Here is a 22,378-nt window from a genome sequence, read left to right as displayed (position 1 = left end):
ACCGTCGGACGGAGGGAGTCCGGTGACAAAGTCCAGTGCATTGTGTGACCAGGGTCTTCTAGGAACAGGCAGGGGTTGCAGCAGACCAGTTGGTCTTGTTCTGTGCACAGACTGGGCAGGCAGAAATGAAGCTCTCAACATCCTTCCTCAGGGATGGCCACCAAAATCTTCGACTGATGAAAGCCGTCGTGTGTCTGATGCCAGGGTGACATGCCAGTCTGGAGGTGTGTCCCCACTGGAGAACCTGGGAGCGGACAGACTGGGGAACATACAATAGTTTAGCAGGGCAGGCGCTAGGAACAGACTCACCCTGCTGGGCAGACTGGACCACAGATTCAATCTCCCACTGTGCTGCGGCGACCAGACATTGCTTGGGGAGAATGGTTGTAACCTCAGGCGCCTCGTCGGTTGTTGGAAACTGCCTGGAGAGTGCATCAGGCTTGCCGTTCTTTGAGCCAGGACGGTAGGCCAGGGTGAATCTAAAACGGGCAAAAAACAGGGACTACCGAGCCTGGTGGGAGTTGAGGCGTTTGGCTGAACGGATATATTCCAGGTTCTTGTGATCCGTCCAGACTAGAAAAGGAGTAGTCGTTCCCTCAAGCCAATGCCGCCATTCCTCAAGAGCAAGTTTAACAGCCAATAACTCTCGACTGCCGATGTCATAGTTGCGTTCTGTGGGCAAAAATTTTGGGGGAAAGAAAGGTGCACGGGCGTAGCTTGTTGTCCTCTGCTGAACGCCGTGACAGTGGAGCCCCTACTCCTACATCAGAGGCGTCAGTCTCTACAATAAACTGCCTTGTAGGAGCGGGCTGAAGGAGGATAGGTGCCATGGTGAAACCAGTCTTTAGATCAGAAAAGGCTTTCTCAGCCGCTGGATTCCAGGCGAACTTCGATTTGGAGGAGGTTAGAGCAGTCAGCAGGGCGGCCAGGATGCTGAAATTTCGAATGAATCGGCGATAGAAGTTGGCAAACCCAAGAAAGCGTTGGACATCTCGTCGAGAGGTGGGTTGTGGCCACTTCTCTACCACCTTGATCTTCTGAGGGTCCATCTGGATTCCTCCAGCGCTGACCACATATCCCAGAAATGAAGTTGAACTCCAGTGAAATTCACACTTTTCTGCCTTCACAAATAACTGATTCTTTAGGAGTCATTGGAGCACCCGACGGACTTGCTGGATGTATTCAGAGAGGGACCTAGAAAATATCAGAATGTTATCTAAGTACACAAATATGAATTGATTCAGCTATCTCTGAGTACGTCATTCACCAGCGACTGGAACACAACAGGACCATTAGAAAGTCCGAAAGGCATTACCAGATATTCATAGTGCCCAGATGGCGCATTGAACGCGGTCTTCTACTCATCCCCCTCTCTTATGCAGACCAGATGGTAAGCATTGCAGAGGTCGAGCTTGCTGAAGATAGAAGCACCCTGGAGCAATTCAAATACAGATGACATAAGAGGAAGAGGATAGCAGTTCTTAACGGTGATCTTATTGAGACCTCTATAGTCCACGCAAGGACGCAGGGACCCGTCCTTCTTGGCTACAAAGGAGAACCCTGCCCCTGCTGCCTGGATATACTTGTCCATCGCTTCCCTTTCAGGTGGAGACAGGGAACACAGATGGCCCCTAGGTGGCGAGGTTCCCGGAAGGAGATCTATAGCGCAATCATAGGGACGATGTGGGGATAAGGTGGTGGCTCGAGTCTTGCTGAATACCAGCTTGAAGTCCAGATATTCAGGGGGTACAGAGGACAGGTTGGGAAACTCTTGTGTAGGCAGAGGAACCGGACTTTGAGTAGCATGAGCAACATGCAGACAATGATTTAGGCAGAAAGGACTCCAACTTGACACTCTGTTATTAGACCAATCAATGTGTAGACCGTGCTGAGCTAGCCATGGGTGGCCTAACACAACATCAGCTTTGGGGGAATCTATTACATGGAAAGCAATGCTCTCCTGGTGATTGCCAGAAATGAGGAGACTCACCGGAGCTGTAGAGTGGGTAACCATGGCAAGTTTCACTCCAGTTAAGCCGGGGATTGCTTCAGACGGGAGAGTGGCATCCTGAGATTGGCCGCAAAGCTGGAACTGATAAAGTTTCCCTCAGCCCCAGAGTTGATAAAAGCTGAAACGGTGCGTCTCCTCCCTTCAGCCAGTATAAAAGCAGGTAGCAGGGTTTGAGTGACGGGGAACCGGGGAAAGGAAGTACTGCTCGCCTGTAGTCCCCTCTTTACGAGTGAGCCTTGGCTTTTACAGGACAGGTAGATACATAGTGACCAGCCTGACCACAATACAGACAGGAGTTGGTACTGACTCTCCTTCTTTCCGAAGGAGACAGACGGGTACGATCAATCTGCATGAGCTCCGTTGGGCTGGATGGGGGTGACTGAGGACTTGGGGAAGGAGATGTGGGTGCTGGCTGGGAAGAGGTCAGATGCCCCCTGGTGGTTCTTCGTGACCCCCCCCCCCCCCCGGTGGTTCTTCGTGACCCCCCGGACACCATGCTCCTGCTGACGCTGTTTTATGCGGCTGTCAATAGCCAAATCGACCAGCTCTTGGAAGCCAGCAGGCAGGTCACGGCTGGCTAGTTTCTCCTTAACCTCTTCGCTAAGCCCACAGAGGAACACGTCAGTCTGGGCCGCCGAATTCCAGTTGGTAGTGGCGTTCAGTGTGTGGAACTGAATGGCATAGTCCGAAATAGAACGGTTACCCTGATGAACTCGCAACATCTCCCTTGCTGCCTCTCACCCCTGCTGGGAACGGTCAAAGACTCTTCTCATCTCCTCACAAAAGTCCTTAAACGTGTGGCAAAAAGGGGCTCTGCTGTCCCACACAGCTGTACCCCACTCTCTAGCTCTTCCTGACAGCAGCCTGATAACATAAGCAATACAGGATCGATCAGAGGGAAAAGTAGTGGACTGCAGCTCAAAAATCAGTGAGCATTGAGACGGGAAGGATCTGGAGCTGCCTGGTTCACCATTGTACAGTTCAGGTGGAGGTAAATGGGGCTCTCAGGCTGGTTGGGTTGGAATCTGCGGGGCTGATAGCGCAGCAAGAGAAGGTGGGTTAGAGCTCAGCGCCAGCTGAATCTGCTGTAGCTGGGAGGCTATGCTGGTCAGAGTGGCAGAGAAGGCTTCCATCGACTGGTTGATAGAGGCGAACTGCGTTTCATGTCTCCCTAACAACACGCCCTGTCGGGAGAGGGCCTCACGCACCTGGTTGGGGTCCACTGAGTCCATCTTGGCCGGTTCGTTCTGTCGGGTTACAGTGGGACTCAAGTGCAGACCAATGAATACTTTTTCACCAGGATTTATTAGGGAGCACAAAGGCAACAGTCTTTCAAAACCAGAAGGCAGGCACGAATCCAAAATGGCAGGCCGAGGTCTCACCAGGAAAGGCAGTCAGGTGAGGGCAGACAATCCAGAGCACACAGGCAAAAATCAGGTCCACGAACAGACAAAATCCAAAACACAGAATCAAGCAAAATCAGTTGGCAGAAATCAATGACAGGCTAGAATGACACAGGTCAGAAATGGGACGAACTGGCAGAGAATACTAGTCAAGGCGGGGTTTAAATGGACAGCGTAATGAGTGAAAATTAGACACAGGTGGGTGCAAATGAGACAAGCAGGTAATTGGAGGAAGTCCAAAAAGGGAAGGGCTGGGCCAGAACCCACATGGCCAGGTGAAAGAAAACAGAAATTAAATACTGTCATGATCCAGAGCTACCAGCAGAGGCCCTTCGACCCAGTGTTCAGGCCGGATCCTTAACCGGTTGACAGCCGGTCTGTACTTCAAATTTTTTTTAGGATATGCTCTATCTGCTTACGATTAAAATTGGACACCCCTATAGCTTTAACCATATTTAGATCCACCAAGTCTTCCATTGCCTGTGAATGGAAAATGATTATAATAATTAACAGTGAGCTGAAAATTGAATCTTAGACAATGAAGGCTATCCAGAATAATGTTTCAAGCAACTAGAATCAAGGGACCAATCTAACAACAAGGGCTTTAAGGAGGAAACATTACAGGTTTATTTTCTAGATAAATCTAGTAACAATAAACTTAGATTCTTCAATTACATACTCACTTCCCAAGTGTCAACAAAATCCGTGTCACTTGGTATTATCATCCCATTCCCATCAAGAGGAAGGTTCTCCTGGCCAGCCTGAAAGGAGATATTTTAGGAACAAGAACAAAAAGCATAACTTAAATTACTGAGAAAGGAGGTAGACCCAAGTAGGTTAATACGTGCCAACATTTAAGAGCTGTTTGCAAGTTTGCCTTTGGTTTGTTTTCATTTATATTACAGAATATACTTCATGTCTAAGTCTTATCAAATTGTATTCACTACATATCCCTTGACATTACTCAACAAGAGGAACACATTGGCATGCAAGGGCAGGGGTCCTGTGTTTCTTCTAACTGGGCCAAAGAGGCTGTTCTGCATTGTATATTCGATGTTCCAGTATGGCTTGCTACTACCTAGCAACGTTCCTATGAGTCACTTCAATGTAATTCAGTTGGCTTAGATTTCTCACAAATGAATGTTAAAAAACCTCAAGTACAGTACCTGACCCCCAAAATTTACTGACTTTAAACAACCCACTGAGTACTTGGCTATCTAAGGGTATAAATAAGTTAACTCAAGCAATGTGCAAATTAAACTGGAGGAAGATGTGCAAAAATGTTTTTGTCCGGCAGTTTACCTTGAATCCCATAGGCCAATGAATAAGGTACAGATCCAGATAGTCCAATTTCAGGTCACTTAATGTGTTAGAACAGGCATCCTTCACCATGTCTTTGGCATGAAATGTACACCACAGCTAGCAGGAAAACAAAACTATTCATTAGTGCATTGATATTGCTAAAGTTAAATTATACTTTAGCGACCTGGCAGCACCCCAAATCCTTTACCTTGCTAACAATGAAAAGATCTTCACGCTTTACAGTTCCATCCTTGATCTTCGCCTGAATAGCATCACCAACTTCTTTTTCATTGTCATACACAAATGCACAATCAATGTGACGATAACCAGCTTCAATGGCCGTTTTCACTGCTGCTATCACTTTACCTGGCTCAGACTGACAGAAAAGTGCTTCTAATTAAAATTCAAATGGTAAGGCAAAACCAAATGAAACAAATACAAATGGCAGTCAATTCAAATTTAAGCATTTCAGAACAGTAAAGCTAAAAACATTCTTCTAGCATTCTCTTGAACCTAGAATTTAACTGAGCTCTACCAGAGCAGATCACAAGTCAGGTATAATTTCTTTGAGTGACACCTCCTGGCAAAAACCTTTTCTGCACCTACCAGCCACAAGTCAGAGGCACAAAGGCACAGGACAGCTGCATTTACACTTGGAAAGCTTGACAATAGTGGTAGCAGACAATGATTGCCAACTCATTCACCAGTCTAAACATGACCCCCCCCCCCCCCCCACCAGAACTGAAATGCAAACTAGCCATAAAATGGTTATTCATCCAGGTCACTCCATTAGCACCTCCCTAAAGCACAAATTTTATCACTGAGGCAAGGACAGCAAGTGATGAGAATATGACCAACTGCAATTTCTATGGAAAAATATGATATCACCCCTCGCACACAGTCGCCGGTTCTTGAACTCTCACCAAAACTATTTGATGTACCTCTCCAGGACAACCACAGGGCCTCAAGATAGTGGATGAGCATCACCACAAAGGGCAATAGGCTGTCTCTGCTACCGCAACCAACAACGCATAAAATGAAATAAAGTCAGGACTGTTGAAGGGTCTCAGCCCAAAACTTTGACTGTTTACTCTTTTCCATAGATGCTGCCTGGCTTGCTAGTTACTCCAGTGTAAGGGGTTTCTTCTTTTATGTTACTGCTAAGGCAAATGAAAATGTCTTCTTTGTTATGTTAGAATAAAATGGCTTCTTTGTTATGTTAACTGCTGAGAAAGTGCTTCACTCTCTCTCTCTGCTTGTTTGAGTTATATTATTGATAATAGAGAGAACGAACTAATTGGGATAGATGTTATTCTTGTGTGTCTGTAAGCTATTGTTTGTGGGCTTTGGGGCAGAAGGCGGATGGGGACAGAGAGAGGAGATGCGATGCTGTGACCCTGGGTGACGGGACCGACCCTGAGCGGGAGTCTGAGGCCCAGGGTCTTTGGCGAGGAGAGGAGACGAAGACAGACGCGTGTGGAGTGTCTAGTCGACCACTGAGGTTGGTCCCAATCGGTGGGTCGAGAGGATCGACTGGTGGAAAGAAAACTCCATTAATTGAGCTCCAACTGTTGTGCACAAAGTGGTTGAACTTTGATAATTTTGGCGCCTTTTATATTTTACCTCTATTAATTACATAGTTCCAGTAAGATCTATAAAGTGTAATCATTTAATTGCATATGGTGTATTGTCTGTTATTTGGTGGGGTGGGGTACATCACACAGCATCCACACAAACTTGATTACCCAGTCTGGTGGGGCCGGAGGCTGCTCCCCGCTAGACGAAAGCGAATTGGGCGAGCCTGAAGCTTACCAGGGGGCTACACAAGCATTGTGTGTGATCCTTAGATTTCTAGCATCTACAGATCTTCTTGTGTTTGAAAATCCTAAGGATACTGTTTACAGCAAAGACTTTAGGTCCTGTTAGTAATACAGCAAATCTGCCCTGCTATACACAAAACTGCTCTAGCACAGGCACAATCCTGACACTCAGCCAACTAAAAGCACTACCAAGTACCAGAAGGGTCCCTGACAATGCTATCAAGTGCCATTCTAGAAGCAGCAGCAGTAGGTAAAGTGATCCAAGCCTATTGCACCATTTAAAGACAATAGCTCAATGGCTGACTGGATATTAGCTTGACCTCCAGTTTGCTGCCCAAACCCAATTCCACCGGAGCCCAGAAATCTGTTTCAGGCTTAAACATATCCAATGACTCAGCCTTCTCAGTACTCTGGAAAGCAGAATGCCAGAGATTTATAATCCTCATACAAGATTCCTCATTGTAATTTTAAATGGTTTTTCCACTTATTCTGAACCTTCATCTCTGCCCGATCAGTTTTTCCATAGAAGGCAACATCCTCAGTATCTACCTTCATAACTTCTTCAGCATATTATTTCAGTATCACCTCCATTTAGATCCTGACTGCTTAATACTTCATAAGATAATCTTTCATTCCATGAATCCACTTACCAATACTTTTGCACCATCAGAGCCATTTGTTTCAGAGCTAATTTACAATCTTGGTCCTAATACAGGGAAGATAGGAAAGTCAAATTCCAGAGATAATACAAGAGGTTTCCCCTTGGTGCAACTGACTAAGTGCAACATCAAGGAGTCCAAATAAAATTGCATCAATGGGAATGAAGGCATGAACTCTTCAATCTCTATTCATATCTGAAAGAAGCTGGTTCTGATTGCTAGAGGTTAATCATTTCAACTCCAGAGCATCATTTCAGGAGGCCCTCAGAGCTATCTTCAGCTTGCTTAGTGACATTTTCTTCACAAGGTCAGAAGTGAAGATTTTCTTTAACATTCGCTTAGTGTGCAGTTCCATTTGTTACTCCTCAGCTAATGAGGTGGTCCATGCCTACAGCCACCATGACCTAAATGGCACTGGGTATAAATGGCCAGTAAGGTTTGTGCCACACAAGAATCAGGCATCAATCATCAGCAGCAAGTCTGACCACCTTTATAATTTCAACTGCAATATTATTACTGCATTCCCTTCTCAATATGCTGAGCATAAGCCCTGTCCAAAAACATTTGGACCAGATACAGCAAGTTTAGTTATGTGAAGTGTCATTATCTTGGATAGCACTTTGATAATCTGACAGTTACCAATTGTGGCCAGATTCGAGCAGAGGTTGGGCACCCTATGATCACCAAGTGACCACCTGACTCCTGAACACCTTAATAACTGATTAACTAATAACAGGTGAAATGTGTGGTATTTGTTGTTTTCCTGGACAAATGCAACTGTAGCAATATCCATGGAATATGTAAAGCAGTAGGGTGAGACCCAAGCCTGTTCTGCCATCTAAATGGCACTGGGTATAAATGGCAAATAAGGTTTGTGCCATACAAGAATCAGGCATCAACCATCAGCAGCAAGTCTGTCTACCTTTATAATTTCAACTGCAATATTATAACTGCATTACCCCCTCAATATGCTGAGCATCAGCCCTGTCCCGAAACTTCTGGACTAGCTACAGCAAGTTTAGTTAAGTGAAATGTCATTATTTTGGATAGCCCTTTGATAAGACCATAAGACATAGGAGCAGAATTAGGTCACCTGGCCCATCGAGTCTGCTCCGCCATTCAATCATGGCTGATCCTTTTTTTCTCTTCCTCAGCCCTATTTCCCAGCCTTCTCCCCATAACCTTGGATGCTATGTCCAATCAAGAACCTATCAATCTCTGCCTTAATTACACACAAGGACATGGCCTCCACAGCTGTATGTGGCAACAAATTCCACAAATTCACCACCCTTTGGGTAAAGAAATTTCTCTGCATCTGTTTTGAAAGGGCACCTCTCTATCCTGAGACTGTGCCCTCTTGTCTTAGACTCTCCCACCATGGGAAACATCCCTTCCACATATAGTCTCTGTCTAGGCCTTTCAACATTCAAAATTTTTCAATGAGATACCCTTTCATCCTTCTGAATTCCAGCAATTGCAGCCCCAGAGCCATCAAGTGTTCCTCGTATGATAACCCTTTCATTCCTGGAATTATCCTTGTGAACCTCCTCTGAACCCTCTCCAATGCCAGCACATCTCTTCTAAGATGTGGGGCCCAAAACTGTTCACAATACTCAAGGGGCAGCCTCACCAGTGCCTTATAAAGCTCAAATTCACATCCTTGCTCTTATGTTCTAGACCTCTTGAAATGAATGTTAACATGGCATTTGTCTTCCTCACCACCGACTCAACCTGCAAGTTAACCTTCAGTTGAGCTGTCTCCCAGATGAACTCAATCGCTTTTATGCTCGGTTCAATGTCACTAACTCTAAGCTTCCGAGGAAAGCCACCGCTACAACCTGCAACCTGGTCATCTCTGAGGCTGAAGTACGCAGGTGTTTCCAACGAGTGGACAGTCGCAAGGCTGCAGGACCGGACGGCATCCCAGGGCGAGTACTCAGGATGTGCGCAGCACAACTGGCAGGTGTGTTTACAGACATTTTCAATCTCTCTCTTTCTCCCCCAGTGTAGAGTGCCCTCCTGCTTCAAATTATCCACCATTGTCCCTGTACCAAAAAAGACCAAGGTAACTTGCCTGAATGACTGGCGTCCTGTTGCACTCACCTCAATGATAAGTAAGTGCTTTGAGATGATGAGCAAGATTACACCTGCAGCTTGCTACTACCCAAATTGGACCCCCTACAATTCGCCCACCCATGCAACCAATTGACAGATGACACAATAGCCACTGCTCTACATACTGTCCTTACACATCTGGAGAAAGATGCTTATGTGAAAATGCTGTTCTTGGACTACAGTTCAGCATTCAACACCATAATTCCATCCAGGCTCAACAAGAAGCTCAGAGACCTCAGTGCACAGCTGGATCCTGGACTTCCTGTCAGATCGCCAGCGAGTGGTAAGACTGGGCTCCCTTACCTCCACCCCTCTGACTGTCAATACAGGAACCCCTTAGGGCTGCATTCTGAGTCCCCTCCTTTACTCCCTTTATACCCATGACTGTATCGCCACTCACAGCTCCAATCTGCTAATTAAATTTGCCGTCAACACCACATTGATCGGCCTGATCTCAAAATAACGAGGTGGCCTACAGGGAAGAAGTCATCTGACAGTGGTGTCAAGAAAACAACCTCTCCCTCAATGCGCAAAAACAAAGGAGCTGGTTGTGAATTTCAGGAGGAGTGGAGATGGGCTAACCCCTATTGCCATCAATGGATCTGGGGTTGAGAGGGTAAACAGCTTTAAGTTCCTCAGCATCTACATCACCAAGAACCTCACATGGTCTGTACGCATCAGCTGTGTGGTGAAAAAGGCACAACAATGCCACTTTCAGCTCAGACGGTTGAGGAAGTTTGGTTTGGGCCCCCAAATCCTAAGAACTTTCTACAGGGGCACATTTGAGAGCATCCTGACTGGCTGCATCACTGCCTGGTATGGGAACTGTCATCAACATCATCAGGTGCCATGCCCAGTTTGAGCTTTGACTGCCATGGCCCACACACTCCTGTTTCGGGTCAAGTGGATCAATTCATTGGTATTCATTTCCAGTTCTCTGGCTGCTGTCTCCATCATCATTTGTCTTTGTCTTCCTCTTGCTTTCTTCCCTTCAATCTCTCCCATAATTACTGTGCATTCTAACTCCTCTTTCCTAATCACATGTCCAATGAAGTTCCGTTGCCTTTTCATGATCTCATACGTTATTTCCCTTTTTGTGCTTGCTCTGTTCATGACATCCTTGTTAGATATTCATTTCATCCATGATATTCTTTGCATCCTCCTCAAAAACCACATCTCTGCTGCTACAATTTGTTTTCTCATGTTACTAAATATTGTACAACATTCTGAGCCATATAACATAACTGGATAAACGTAACATTTCAGTACTCTGAGGCGGGTTGTCATGCCTAGTTTAGTATTGGTCAGTATACTCTTCATTCTTGTAAAGGTGTCTTTTGCCATCCCTATTCTTCTTTTGATGTCCATGTGTCACCTGCCATCTGATGTCACCCAGCTTCCTAAATAGCAAAAGTTCTGTACTTGTTTTATGTCTTCCCCGTTTATTCTCATCCTGCAGATAGGATTCTCCTTCTTTTTGGATATCACCATACATTCTGTCTTTTTGCAATTGGTAGATAGACCCATTTTTGCACTTTCTTCAACAATTATATCAATTAAGTTTTGTAGTTCTTCCTCTGTACTTGCAATTAACACAGTGTCATCTGCATATCTGAAATTATTGATGTTTTCACCGCCAACTTTGATTCCCAAGATGTCTCTTATTTTTTGTAATACTGTTTCACTGTACACATTAAGTATATCAGAGGAGAAAACACACCCTTGTTTAAAGCCTCACTTGATTTTCATAAACTGACTCACTTCTCCATCTATTCTTACAATGGCAGTTTGTTCCCAATACAGATTTCTGATTAGGCAGAGGTCTTTTGAATCTAGATCTAGAGTTTTCTGTAATATTTCAAATAACTTATTGAAATATTAGCTCATCCGCCTTCTCTGTCATAAGTTCAGTTACGGAACCTGCTGGATCTGCCATTGGCCTTCGCTCATATCCTGAGCAGGAACCCTTGCAGGTGCTACCGTTCTGGGTCAGAGTGGCCCTGAGAGCAATGAATGACTAAGGGGTAACTCCACTTTCCCCAAAGCTCTAAAAGTCCCCAATCAGAGCCTCATCACCAGTTGCAGTTTAGAGTCATACCCAGGACAGATTGGAACTGTACAGATTTTTGATTTCATCTGTCATCCATTTATTCTTTGTGCTTTTTCCTTTTTTAGGAATCACTGACTTTGCTGATTCTACCAAGGCATCCTTTGGAGTTAAATTTCATTTCTACATGATTGCTATCATCTTCAACAAATTCTACTTCTAGACTTTGAAATCTATTCCTTACTTCAATTGTAAATTTTTGTCTTAAGTTTTCTTCTTTAATTAATTGCAAGTAGTCAAGGGATTGTTCAGGGTTTTGCTTCTTTAGTTTTTTAAGTTTTACCTTTACATGACATACTACTGGGTTATAGTCACTATTACAGTCTGCACCTGGATATGGGAGCTATACCTCCCTTAATCACAAGATTCTGCAGAGATTGGTGGGGACAGCCACTACTTCCATGTGAACTTCCCATGATTCAGGACATTTACAAGGACAGGTGTGTAAAAAGGGACCGTAGGATCATTGGGGACCCGAGTCACCCCAACCACAATCTATTCCAGCTGCTACCATCCGGGAAACGGTACTGCAGCATGAAAGCCAGGACCAACAGGCTCCGGGACAGTTTCTTCCACCAGGCCATCAGACTGATGAACTCATGCTGACTTGAGTGTACTCTATATTATTGACTGTTCTACTTATTATAAATTATTATAAATTACTATGATGGCACATTTAGACATAGACATAACAAAAATTTTTACTCCTCATGTATGCCATATAAGAAATAAAATAAGTTTATTTCAGCGTGTTCTGCACAAGACTCCCAAGCCCTTGTTCATCTCAGATTCCTGGATTTTCTCCCCATTTAAAAAAAATAGTCTGCACATTTATTTCTACTACCAAAGTCCATGACAATGCATTTTCCAACATTGTATTTCATTTGCCACTTTCTTACCCATTCTCCTAATCTGTCCAAGTCCTTCTGTATCCTACCTGTTTCCTCAACACTACCTGCCCCCATCAATCATGGTATCATCTGCAAACTTGTCAATAAAGCCATCTATTCCATCATCTAAATAATTTATAGACAGCTTAAAAGGAGGTGGTCCCAACACTGACCCCTGGGGAACAGCACTAGTCACTGGTAGCCAACCAAAAAAGGATCCATTTATTCTCACTCACTGCCTCCTACCAATCAGCCAATGCCCTAACCATGTTAGTAACTTTCTTGTAATACCATGTACCATGGGTTCTTAACTTGGTAAGTACCTCATGTGTGGCAAAGGCCTTCTGAAAGTCCAAATATACAACATCTACTGCATTCCCTTTATTTATCCTACTTGTAATCTCCTCAGAATTCCAACAGGTTCATCAGGCAGGATTTTTCCTGAAGGAAACCATGCTGACTTTGTACTATCTTGTCCTGTGTCACCAAGTATTCCATCACCTCATCCTTAACAATTGACTCGAACATCTTCCCAACCAGAGGTCAGGCTAACTGGTCTATAATTTCCTTTCTGCTGCTTTCCTCCTTTCTTAAAGAGTGAAGTGATAGTTGCAATTTTCCAGTCCTATGGCACCATGCCAGAGTCCAATGATTTTTGGAAGATTATTTCTAATACCACCACAATCTCTAACACGAACTCTTTCAGAACCCTAGGTGCAGTTCATCTGGTCTAGGTGACTTATGTACCTTCAGGTCTTTCAGTTTTTTGAGCATCTTCTCTCTTCTAATGGAGACTGTACCTACTTCTCTTCCTTCACACTGTGAAACATCAGGCATACTGCTAGTGTCCTCCACAGTGAAGACTGATGCAAAATACTCATCGAGTTCATTAGCCATCTCCTTGTCCCCATTATTTCTCCTGCCTCATTTTCTAGCGGTCCTATATCCACTCTCATTTCTCTTTTTTTAAAAACATACTTGAAAAAAACTTCTACTATCCACTTTGATATTATTTGCTAGCTTACTTCCATATTTCATCTTTTCCCTTCTAATGATTTGTTTAGTTGCTCTGTAGTTTTTAAAAAAAAAACTTCCCAATCCTCTATGCAAACACGAGGAAATCTGCAGATGCTGGAATTTCAAGCAACATACATAAAAATTGCTAGTGAACGCAGCAGGCCAGGCAGCATCTATAGGAAGAGGTACAGTCCTGACGAAGAGTCTCGGCCCGAAACGTCAACTGTACCTCTTCCTATAGATGCTGCCTGGCCTGCTGCGTTCACCACCAATCCTCTACGTTCCCACTAATTTTTACTTTGTTGTACGCCCTTTCTTTTGCTTTTACAATGGCTTTGACTTCCCTGGTCAGCCATGGTTGTACTATTTTACCATTTGAGTATTTCTTCCTTTTTGGAATACATGTGTCCTGCACCTTTCTCATTTTTCCCAGAAGTGCACACCATTGCTGCTCTGCTGACATCCCTGCCAGCAGCTCCTTCCAATTTACTTTTGCCAACTCCTCTCTCATACCACTGTAATTTCCCTTACTCCAATGGAATACTGCTATATCAGACTACTTTCGCCCTATCAAATTTCAAGTTGAACTCAATCATATTGTGATCACTGGTTCCTAAGGGTTCTTTTACCTCAAGCTCCCTAATCGTCTCTGTTCATTACATAACACCCAATCCAGTATAGCTGATCCCCCTAGTAGGCTCAATGACAAACTGCTCTAAAAAGCTATCTCTTAGGCATTCAACAAACGCACTCTTGAGATCCATTACCAACCTGATTTTCCCAATTCATCTGCATGTTATAATCTTCCATGACTACCATAACATTGCCCTTTTGTCTCTCCTCTTCTATTTCCTCTTGTAACCAATGGCCCTCCTCCCAGTCATTGTTGGGAGGCCTGTATACAACTGCCAATGTCCTTTTACTCTCAGAGTTTCTTAAATCAACCCACAAGGATTCAACATCTTTTGATCCTATGTCTCATCTTTCCACTGATTTGATGACATTCTCTACCAGTAGAGCCACACATCCCCTCTGCCTTCCTTCCCATCCCTCCAATGTAACGTGTAGCCTTGGACATTCAGCTGCCAACTACAACCATCCTTTAGCCATGATTCAGTGGTAGCCACAACATCATACCTGGCGATCTGTAATATTGCAACAGGATCATCCACCTTATTTCTTATACTACACGCATTTAGATATAACATCTTGAATACCGTATTTGCTATCCTTTCTGACTCTGCATCCCTAATGATTTGATACTCAGCCTGGTGGCTGCAACCATCTCATCACCTGCCTGCCCTTCCTGACAGTCTGACTGATAATCTGACATCAGTTGCCTATTGTGGCCAGAATCGAGCAGAGATTGGGTACCCTATGATTATCAAGTGGCCACCTGACTCCTGAAGACCTTAATAACTGAAACAGGTCAAATGTGTGGTATTTGTTGTTTTCCTGGACAAATGCAGCTGTAGCAATATCCATGGAATAGGTAAAACAGTAGGGTGAGACTCCAAGCCTGTTCTGCCATCTAAATACCTAGTTTTTTCACCCAATTCCCCCATCTCTCTGAAAAGAAATCAGGAACTTACAGGATCTTAACATTTTACATGCTCAACAGCTGTGCAACCTCAGCTCAAGGGTATATTTATTTTAAAAAGTCAATCCTCAAGTGAGGAACTTTCATCTGACTTCATCCTAAACAGCCAGTCCCTAATCCTAAAACAAGATCTCATCTTTAGTAATTCCAGCCATCAGAAAGTCCCAAAGAAAAAAAAAATCAACTTTGACAAATTCCTTCCCAATCATTTCTTATATCATTTAGCATTTCCTGAAATTATAACAACTCCGCTCAATTTCCTAATGGAACAGCTTTCTCATCCCAACATATCTTATGAGCCTTTATTGCATTGCTTAAGCTAAATATGGTTCTGAGGTAAGCAGGCAATAAACCATACAGTAATCTTGTCTCACCAAAACCTCTATTATAACACCATCATGCCATACAGCTTTACTAATTCAATTGCTTGCTAAACCAGTCAAAAACCTCTCACTTCGCTAAACCACATTTTTTTTAAACTGAGCATTCGACAAGTAAGTGACTCCTTCAAAATTCTCACAAACTACTCTGCCACATTCTTGCCTATACATCGGTATCTGTCACAATGGCGGGGCATTGGGAGCAAGGGTCGACCCAAATGCAAGACACATCTTGTAAGGTTACTTAGATTTAGTTTATTGTTTGATACCAGAAGATCTAGGAAATAGAGAGCAGGAAATAGCGATAGTAGACATCAGTAGATAAGCTCTCTCCAGGGACAGAGACAGAAAGATCAAGAAAGGGGAGGGAGGTGTCAGAAATGGACCAGGTAAACTTGAGGGCAGGGTGAAAATTAATGAAGTTAACAAGCTCAGCATGTGTGCAGGAAGCAGCGCCAATGCAGTCGTCAATGTAGTGAAGGAAAAGCTTGGAACATGGATTGTTCCACAAAGTCAACGAAAAAGCAGGCATAGCTGGGACCCATACAGGTGCCCATGGCTACACCTTTAGTTTGGAGGAAGTGGGAGGAGCCAAAGGAGAAATTGTTAAAAGTAAGGACTAATTCTGCTAGACAGAGCAGAGTGGTGGTAGAGGGGAACTGGTTAGGTCTGGAATCCAAAAAGAAGTGGAGAGCTTTGAGACCTTCTTGGTGGGGGATGGAGGTATATAGGGACTGAACATCCATAGTGAAAATAAAGCAGTGGGGGCTAGGGAACTTAAAATCATTGAAAAGATTCAGAGCATGAGAAGTGTCACAAACATAGGTGGGAAGGGATTGAACAAGGGGGAATAAAACAGTGTCGAGGTATGCAGAAATGAGTTTGGTGGGGCAGGAGCAAGCTGAGACAACGGGTCTACTTGGACAGGCGGGTTTGTGGATCTTGAGTAGGAGCTAGAAACGGGAAGTGTGAGGTCTGGGAACTATAAGGTTGGTAGCAGTGGATGGGAGATCCCCTGAGCTGATTAAGTCGGTGATGTTGTGTGAGACAATAGCCGGGTGCTCCTTAAGTGGGGTCATGATCGAGGGTTAAATAAGAGGAGGTATCCGTGGGTTGACGCTGTGCCTCGGCAAGGTAGAGGTCAGTACGCCAGACTACAACAGCACCCCCCTTATCGGCGGGTTTTATAGTAAGGTTAGGATTGTTGCGGAGGGAGTGGAGAGCAGAGCGTTCGGAAAGAGTGAGGTTGGAATTGGAACAAGGTGTGGTGAAGTCGAGACGGTTGATGTCCCGTCGGCAGTTAACAATAAAGAGATCCAGGGCAGGCAGAAGACCCGAGCGGGGTGTCCATGAAGAGGAGGAGAATTGACGATGGGAGAAGGGGTCATCGGTGGGGGTGGGAGAGTCTTTGCCGAAGAAGTGGGCTCGGAGATGGAGCCGGAAGAAGAAGAGTTCAGCATCATGGCGTACGCGGAACTCACTGAGGTGTGGGCGAAGGGGGAAAAAGGTGAGGCCCTTACTGAGGACAGAGCGCTCTGCCTCACAGAGTAGAAGGTCGGAGGGGATGGTAAAGACATGGCACAGATGAGAAGTGGGATCAGAGCGGGGAGGGGAGAGGCTGGGGGTGTCAGTGGAGAGGGGAGGTTGGGGTGAGAGGAAGATGGAGCCTCTGAGGGCCCAGGAGCTGACGGTGGGATCTGAGGGGGACGGGGTCGCAGAGTGGTGGTGGGGGAAGGGGAGACAGGAGTCACAACAGCAGCACATAAAGACCCGGCCTGGAGTTCAAGGCTGGAGTCGCAGTTGGAGGTTGTGCAACCACTTCGAAGGTGTCCAAGGTCGTTGCTGGAGTCCAGGTTTTGAATATGCCCTGGGATGCTGGAGCTGCCGAGACCGATTTCATGCCTGCTGGTGTCGGAGCCAGCAGGCTCTGGGGCCTGCAGATGTAAGATCTTGCGATCCTTCCCTGACATGACAAAGTCCAAGAAACAGCGATTGCACCTATAGATCCGACGGAGTTTGTCGGCAACATGGAACAGTCTATGTTTCAAGCCTACACTGGTGACCGCCCTGCACATTTCCTACACTACATCGACGTCTGCATTAGTGCTGGTTCATCCACTTTGCCTCCAACTTCCATCCTACCCTCAAATTTACCTGGTCCATTTCCAACTGGGAACTGGAGTGATAGGGCTGAGAAAGGGAAAACAGAAATAAATCAACGCTAGCGTGCAACAGAGATGATAGAAAGGACAGGCAGGAGATGAGGCATAATCATAGCCAGTGGGATGATTTACAGGGCAATAGTGGTGCAGTGCAGTTAAAACCGAAAACAACAAATACCGGACCGAAAGAGTTGTATTTGAATGCACACAGCATAAGAAATAAAATGGATGATCTTGAAATTCAGCTACAGATTGGCAATTATGATGTTGTGGCCATCTCTGAAACTTGGCTACGGATGGCTGCCATTGGAAGTTGAATGTCCAAGGATATACGGTGTACTGGAAAGATAGGTTAGTAGGCAAAGGTGGTGGTGTGGCTCTATGTATAAGAAATAATATTAAATCATTAGAAAGGGATGACACAGGATTGGAAGGTGTAGAGGAATGGCAAGGGTAAAAGGACCCTAATGGCAGTTGTATACAGGCCTCCAAACAGCAGCTGAGATGTCGATTATGAATTACATCAGGAGACAGAAAAGCCATGTCAGAAGGGCATTGCCATGGTAATAGTTAGGGATTTTAACATGAAAGTGGATTGGGAAATCCAGGCCTCCAGAAAGAGAATTTGTAGGATGTCTAAGGGATGGCTTTTTAGAACAGCTTGCTGTTGAAGCCACTAGGGGATCAGCTATGCTGGATTGGGTGTTGTACAATAATTCAGAGGTGATAAGCTTAAGGCTAAGGAACCCTTAGGGAATAGTGATCACAATATGATCGAGTTCACTTTGAACTTTATTGAAGGAGAAACTAAATTTCAATGTGTTGGTATTTCAGTGGAATAAAGGAAATTACAATGGCATGAAAGGGGAACTGGCCAAGGTTGACTAGAAAGAGACACTAGCAGGAAGGACAGCAGAGCAGCAATGGCTGGAGTTTCTGTGAAAAATGAGGGAAGTGCAAGACAGATATACTCCAAATAAGAAGAAATTTACGAATGGAAGAAGAGCACCACCGTGGCTGACAAGTGAAGTCAAAGCCAAAGTAAAAGCAAAAGAGAGGGTATACAAGGAAGCCAAAGCTAGTGGGAAGATAGAGGATTGGGAAGCTTTTAAAAACTTGCAGAAAGAAACTAAGAAAGTAGTTAGGAAGGAAAAGATGAATTATGAAAGGAAGCTGGTGACTAATATCAAAGAAGATACAGAAAGCTTTTTTTATGTATATAATGGGTAAACGAGAGTTGAGAGTAGATATAGGACCAATAGAATTGGAGATATTGTAATGAGAGACGCAGAGATGGCAGAGGAACTGAATGCATATTTTGCATCAGTCTTCACAGTGGAAGACATCTGCAGTATAACAGATATTCAAGAGTGTCAGGGAAGTGAAGTATGTGCAGTGAAAATTATGACTGAGAAGGTGCTCAGGAAGCTTAATGGTCTGAGGGTGGATAAAACTCCTGGACCTGATGGAATGTGCCCTCGGGTTCTGAAGGAAGGAGCTGGAGAGATTGTGGAGGCATTAACAATGATCTTTCAAGAATCAAAAGATTCTGGTATTGTACCGGATGACTGGAAAATTGCAAACGTTATTCCACTACTTAAGAAGGGTGAGAGGCAGTAGAAAGGAAACTATAGACCTGTTAGCCTGACATCAGTGGTTGGGAAGTTGTTGCAATCAATTGTTAGGGATGAGATTATGGAATACCTGGAGGCAGATGACAAGATAGGCCAAAACCAACATGGTTTCCTGAAAGGAAAATCCTGCCTGACAAACCTACGCAATTTTTTGAGGAAATTACAGCAGGGTAGACAAAGGAGATGCAGTAGCTCTGGTGTACTTGATTTTCAGAAGGCCTTGGACAAAGTGTCACAAATGAGGCTGCTTAGCGAGATAAGAGCCCATGGAATTACAGGGGTGGGACATTGGCTGATTGGCAGAAAACAGTGAGTGGGAATAAAGGGATCGTATTCTGGCTGGCTGCCGGTTACCAGTGAAGTTCCACAGGGGTCAGTGTTGGGACCGCTGCTTTTTATGATGTGTGTCAATGATTTGGACTACGGGAATAATGGATTTGTGGCTAAATTTGCTGATGATACAAAGATAGGTGGAGGAGTGGGTAGTGTTGAGGAAACAGAGACCCTGTAGAGAGACTTGGATAGTTTCGGGGAATGGCAAAGAAGTGGCAAATGAAATACAATGTTGGAAAGTGTATGGTCATGCACTTTGGTGTAAGAAATAAATGGACAGACTATTATTTGGATGGGGAGAGAATTCAAAATGCAGAGATGGGAAGGGACTTGGGAGTCCTTGTCAGGATACCCTGAAGGTGAATCTCCAGGTTGAGTCAGTGGTAAAGAAGGCTAATGCAATGTTGGCATTCATTTCTAGAGATATGGAATATAAGAGCAGGGATGTGATGCTGAGGATCTATAAGACACTTGTGACACCGCACAGAGTATTGTGTGCAGTTTTGGGCTCCTTATTTTAGAAAGGATATATTGACGTTGGAGAGGGTTCGGAGAAGATTCACGAGAATGATTCCAGGAATGAAAGGGTTGCATAATGAGGTACGTCTGGCAGCTCTTGGGCTGTATTCCCTGGAGTTCAGGGGACTGAGGGGGGATCTCATAGAAACATTCCATATGTTAAGAGGCCTGAACAGATTAAATATGACCAAGTTATTTCCCATGGTAGGGGAGCCTAGGACAAGAGGGCATGACTTCAGGATTGAAGGATGCCCATTTAGAACAGAGATGCGGAGAAATTACTTTTGTCAGAGGGTGGTAAAACTGTGGAATTTGTTGCCACGAGCGGCTTCTTGATTAGGTTCTTGATTAGCCAGGGCATCCAAGGGTGTGAGGAGAAGGCAGGGGAATGGGGATGACTGGAAGATTTGGATCAGCCCATGATTGAATGGTAGAGCAGACTTAATGGGCTGAATGGCCTACTTCTGCTCCTATATCTTATGATCTTAAGGTCTAAACTCCTCCCTTCCCTTTCTCGATCTCTCTGTCTCTATCTCCAGAGACAGCTTATCCACCGATGCCTATTACAAGCTGTCCTTCCAGGTGAGGCAACACTTCACCTGTGAGTCTGTTGGGGTTATTTACTGTGTTCTGTGCCCCTGGTGTGGACTCCTTTATATCGGTGAGACCCAATGTAGGTGGGGAGACTGCTTTGCTGAGCATCTATGCTCCATCTGCTAGAACAAGCGGGATTTCCCATTGGCCGCCCATTTTAATTCCACTTCCCATTCCCATTCCCATTCCGATATGTCCATCCATGGCCTCCTCCACTGTCGTGATGAGCCACACTTAGGTTGGAGGAACCTCCAACCTGATAGCATGAACATCAATTTCTCAAACTTCTGGTAATGCCCACCCTCCTTCACCATTTCCTGTCCCATTTTCCTTCTTTCACCTCATCTCTTTGCTCACCCATCACCTCCCTCTGGTGCTCCTTCCCCCTTTTTCTTTCTTCCATGGCCTTCTGTCTCTTTCACCAATCAGCTTCCCAGCTCTTTGATTCATCCCTCTCCCTCCAGGTTTTACCTCTCACCTGGTGGTTCTCCCTCTGCTCCCCCAACCTTTTAAATCTAATCCTCATCCTTTTTTTTTGCTCCAGTCCTGCCGAAGGGTTTTGGCCCAAATCGTCGACTGTACTCGTTCAGTGTTTTTCTTGTAGTGGATACATAAACAGAGACTTCAGCAAGTTCTAGAGATTTCTGCAGGTCTTTTGCTGTTACCCTTGGATTCTTTTTCACCTCCTTCAGCACTGCACATCGGACTTCTGCTTTGATGTTTGCAGGATGCCCACTTTTAGGGAGAGTAGTAGCAGCACCGAGTTTCCTCCATTTGTAGACGATTTCTGGTATGGTAGACTAATGAACACTTGGGTCTTTAGAAATGCTTTTGTAGTCTTTTTCCAGATTCATGCATCTCTACAATTCTTTTAAGGCCATATGAAAGTTTTTTTAATCGAGGCATGGTGCACATAAACCAATCTTTCTTGAGAAGAGCAGGCTATGTCAGTAATTTGACTTTGTATGTCTTTTCTCTAGGGCAGGGCACTTCTACAACCCTCACCTCCAATTTCATCTCATTGATTAGAACACTGACTCCGGATAGCTCTTGTAGAAGACATTACCCCAGAGGTTCACATACTTTTTCCCAACAAATACATGTAATTGGATCATTTTTCTCAATAAATAAATGAACAAGTACGATGCTTTTGTGTTATTTATTTAATTGGGTTCTCTTTGTCTAGTTTTAGGACTTGTGTGAAGATCTGATCACATTTTTGGCCATATTTATGCAGAAATAGAGAAAATTCTACAGGGTTCTCAAAGTTTCTAGCACCACTGTACCTATCCAAACTTTTCTTAAACGTTGAAATTGAGTGTGGATGCATCAATTGTGCTGGTAGCTTGCTCCACGTTCTCACGACACACTGAGTGAAGCTTTTCCTCAAGTTCCCTTAAACTTTTTCACCTTTCATCCCTAGTTGTAGTCCCACCTAACCTCAGTGGAAAAAACCTGCTTGCGTTTACCCTATCTATGATCCTCATAATTTTGTAAACCTCTATCAAATCTCTTCCCAATCTTCTAGGTTCCAAGGAATAAAATCCTAACCTATTCAATTTTTTGCATATTACTAGGTCCCTCAGATCCGAAAATATCCCTGTAAATTTTCTCTGTACTCTTTCAATCTTATTTACTTCATTCCTGTAGATAAGGTGACCAAAACAGTACGCTATACTCCAAATTAGGCCTCACCAAATTCTTATAAAACTTCTACATAACATCCCATCTCCTGTACCAAATACTTTGATTTATGAAGACCAATATGCCAAAAGCTTTATTTATGACTCTATTTGTGACACATTTTCAGTGAATTATGGACCTGTATTTCC

At 44.4% G+C, this 22,378-nt stretch overlaps 1 pseudogene; it reads right to left on the bottom strand.

Annotated features, from left to right (window-relative positions):
* The window catches only part of LOC140202410 (aldo-keto reductase family 1 member B1-like), a 43,797-nt pseudogene extending 26,523 nt beyond the window's left edge, over positions 1-17,274 (bottom strand).
* Between the last annotated feature and the right edge of the window lie 5,104 nt (positions 17,275-22,378).

Source organism: Mobula birostris, chromosome 9, assembly GCF_030028105.1.
Source record: "Mobula birostris isolate sMobBir1 chromosome 9, sMobBir1.hap1, whole genome shotgun sequence".
Classification (NCBI taxonomy): domain Eukaryota; kingdom Metazoa; phylum Chordata; class Chondrichthyes; order Myliobatiformes; family Myliobatidae; genus Mobula; species Mobula birostris.
This window is presented reverse-complemented; position numbering and strand designations above follow the sequence as displayed.